A 2,598-nucleotide genomic window follows, 5' to 3' on the forward strand; every position below is an offset into this window, starting at 1 on the left:
TGTGGATAATCAAGAGCTGACATGGAGATAAACAGTGCTTTTTTCTGGAACCTAGTGAAATTAAGGACTGCAAAGACAAGGATAGGTAAACTCTCAGGAAGGGGACAGGAACCATGTGAGTCAGGCACTCACCAGTGCAGAATTAAATAGATGAATCCAGTCCCAAGCCCCAGATGCCTCAGGAAAAACTGTCAGAAATGTCTGAAATACTCAGAGCTAGAGAGAAATGAATCCTCAAAGGGAAGCCTAAAAACACATTTCTGTGAGGCAAAAAATACCTCTCATAACCTCACTTCCCCTGGGCAACAGGGATGAAATCTTCTACATCCAAGTAAGAAGTCCAAGGAGTTATACAGTTTCTCAACAACAAATAATCTGGAGTGAATGGCTGCCCAAACACTGAATATAAATGTTAGAAAACATACACTTATGTGTGTGGAGGGGGTGGTGGGAGGTGGAAGGTAGAGAAGGAGAGACTCATGGGGCTGTCCCTGCTGAGAAAGCAGGAGAGGAGGAAAGACAGAAATCAATTTTCACTACGGCATCTTAGGATTCAAATGGCAGTTAGGGGAGGGAAAGATATAAAATCTGGAAATCAAAATAACTAATTTATCTCAGCAAGGCAACAGGCCATGGACTCCTAGGTTCTGTTTCTTTCCACTAAGGACCACCTTATTCATTCTCCACTCTCAACATAGTATGATCACCACCCACCCTAGGGTAAAGAGACTCCACCGTTTGCCTCACATCATCGTCCCCATTTCATTTCCCTTCCTGTGGGCTCTTTATAGAGGTCTTGGGTTACACTTAACCTTCAAACATGTATTATAAAAATGGGACTATAATATTGGAGAAGGCTGCTCATTCTCCTGTTATCAAGTAGAATAATAATAGACCTAAGTAGCAGTGGAAGTCTTATGTCATTCATCATTCATTCATTTAATAAATATTAAGCACCTTCTAAATGCCAGTCCTAGTGCTTGATGCTATGTACACAATGGAGAGGAAAAAGATGTATTCCCTGCCTATATGGCACTAATTGCATTTAACAATGTTCTTATATAATATTCCTGCCCAAAATGTGTAACCTGAATCTAATGATAAAATCAATCGATCTAGGTTTATTCCTAGGTATCTTACAATTTTTGAACATCAGTACTCTGAAAACTATAGGACACTTATGAAAGAAATGAACAGGACACAAAGAAATGGAAAAACAGTCCATGCTCATGGATTGGAAGAACAAACATTGTTAAAATGTCTATGCTGGGGCGCCTGGGTGGCTCAGTCGGTTAAACGTCTGCCCTTTGCTCAGGTCATGGTCCCAGGGTCCTGGGATCTAGCCCCGCATCGGGCTCCCTGCTCAGCGGGAAGCCTGCTTCTCCCTCTCCTATTCCCTCTGCTTGTGTTCCCTCTCTTGCTGTGTCTCTCTCTGTCAAATAAATAAATAAAATCTTTTAAAAAAATAAAATAAAATGTCTATGCTACCCAGAGCAATCTACACATTTAATGCAATCCCTATCAACATGCCACCAGCATTTTTTCACAGAGCTAGAACAAAGGATCCTAAAATTTGTATGGAACCACAAAAGACCCGAAGAGCTAAAGTAGTCTTGAAAAAGAAAAGTAAACCTGGAGGCATCACAATTCTGGATTTCAAGGTATATTACAAAGCCATAGTCACCAAGAGAGTATGGTACTGGTACAAAAACAGACACCTAGATCAGTGGAACAGAATAGAAAACCCAGAAATGGACCCACAACTCTATGGTCAAATAATCTTCAACAAAGCAGGAGGGGATATCCAATGGAAAAAAGGCAGTCTCTTCCACAAATGGTGTTGGGAATACTGGACAGCAACGTGCAGAAGAATGAAACTGGACCACTTCCTTACACCACACACAAAAATAGACTCAAAATGGTTGAGAGACCTAAATGTGAGACAGGAGTCCATCAAAATCCTAAAGGAGAACACAGGCAGCAACCTCTTTGACCTCAGGCATAGCAAGTTCTTACAGACACGTCTCCAAAGGCAAGGAATAAAAAGCAAAAATGAATTCTTAGGACTTAATCAAGATAAAAAGCTTCTGCACAGCAATGGAAACAATCAACAAAACTAAAAGACAACCTACAGATTGGGAGAAGGTATTTGCAAAGGACATATCTGATAAAGGATTAGTATCCAAAATCTATAAAGAACTTATCACACTTAGCACCCCCCAAAAAATTAATCCAGTCAAGAAATGGGCAAAAATTTTTCCAAAGAAGACATCCAGATGGCTAAGAGACACATGAAAAGATGATCAACACCACTCATCATCAGGGAAATAAAAATCAAATCCACAATGAGATACCACCTCACACTAATCAGAATGGCTAAAATTAACAAGTGAGGAAAGACAGATGTTGGCGAGGATGTGGAGAAAGGGGAACCCTCCTACACTGTTGGTGGGAATGCAAACTGGTGTAGCCACTATGGAGAACAGTATGGAGGTTCCTCAAAAAGTTAAAAATAGAACTACCTTCAATCCAGCAATTGAACTACTAGGTATTTCCCGAAGAATACAAAAATACTGATTTGAAGAGGAACATGCACCC

Source organism: Phoca vitulina, unplaced genomic scaffold (assembly GCF_004348235.1).
Source record: "Phoca vitulina isolate PV1807 unplaced genomic scaffold, GSC_HSeal_1.0 scaffold49, whole genome shotgun sequence".
Lineage (NCBI taxonomy): Eukaryota > Metazoa > Chordata > Mammalia > Carnivora > Phocidae > Phoca > Phoca vitulina.